Source organism: Pyxicephalus adspersus, chromosome 4, assembly GCF_032062135.1.
Source record: "Pyxicephalus adspersus chromosome 4, UCB_Pads_2.0, whole genome shotgun sequence".
Lineage (NCBI taxonomy): Eukaryota > Metazoa > Chordata > Amphibia > Anura > Pyxicephalidae > Pyxicephalus > Pyxicephalus adspersus.
In genome coordinates, this window is record NC_092861.1 from 39,929,197 (window position 1) to 39,930,662 (window position 1,466).

Sequence of the window (1,466 nt, forward strand, 5' to 3'; positions counted from 1 at the left end):
TTAGCATAGCCTTACCTCTGATGGATTACTCAACTTTTTGGCTGTACTGCCACTGCCCACGGTTTGAGTTGACAAAGATAAACCAACATAAAAAAGTGCCTTTAAAGATTACATGAAAAACAAAAGGTGTTTTTGCAATAGACAGTTTTACCATCCTCCAGCAACAATTATCAGCCCTGAACTCATGTAGGTCCCAGATATCCCTAAACTGACTATTTCTACTCAATTGGGGAGAAAAGAAATGGAGTAACAACACACACATCATTCTCCAGAGATAAGATTGCACTTATATCAGTTTACAAATAGAAAGTTCTTTCTAAAATCCATACCTAGCTTCTCTTTAAAGTAGTGTGAAAAACATGCAATTTCAACTAAATTATAGACTTCTTACATAGAATTGATGCAAATTTGCTGTGTGATAAAGCTGAATGGTGACCACCATTAGAGCCACACAATTGTTTTTGATGCAGTGATGAATATAAATCTTTATGTTACTACGTGCAAACAGCTTCCCTGTATATTATTACAGCACTACAGTCTGTGCAGGGATCCAGGATTATAATCGCAGCATGGGATCACCATCTGGAAATGCCAACAATATGTCCGACTATTTTTATTAGTCTTGGCACAGACTTGCCATTACGTCAAGTGGGTACGATATTCTCACAGGGAATACTTTATTTAATTTAGTGTATATTGAAACTTTAACTTAAAAAAAAATAAAACCACACAGCAAAATTCTGAAATAATTTAGTTTGCTAGCTGAAGTTAGAAACCTAGCACCAGGCATCAATGGCGGCCAAGTCTGAGTAGTGCATCTCAGGTTAGGTTTTATTTGAAGCTGTGAGTAATTGGAGCACTGCCTGCCCTTTCCTGATCCATCTCTCCTGTATACATTATGTATTTATATGTGTCTGCATCTTCTCAAGGAATTAGATGAGAAAACAGAAGAAACTGGCTCACTATATATTTCTACATCAAGTCATACAGAAAATTCTGTACAATTTAATTTTATATGGCAGTTGTGTAAGAAATATTAATTTTTTTTTTTGCTTTTACTTTATTTTTCCTGATTCAGTCACCCATGGGGTGGAAAGCAGTCAACCACAAATGGGCATCACAAGCACCCGACACATCCATTCCCTTCTTTCTGGGTGACTCAGGTCTAAACAATGCAACTGCCCGAGATTAAATTATATTATTATTATGTTATGTTACATATAATTATATTTTTTAAAACTTTGCCCTGTTTCTGAACCATTTCTTTCATACCCGACTGCTTAACAGCACTGCAGCCAAAAGCTGAGAAAATTGATCCTACAAGGTTGTGTCGCACCATATAACAAAACTAGGAGCAAGTTCAATGAGGGAAGGGGGAAATTTGTTGGATTTTTTTTCTGCCTGTGCGTGAGATAGATTGAGCAGGGCTATATTTTTATTGCTCCTGCACTCTGTACATTGCATAC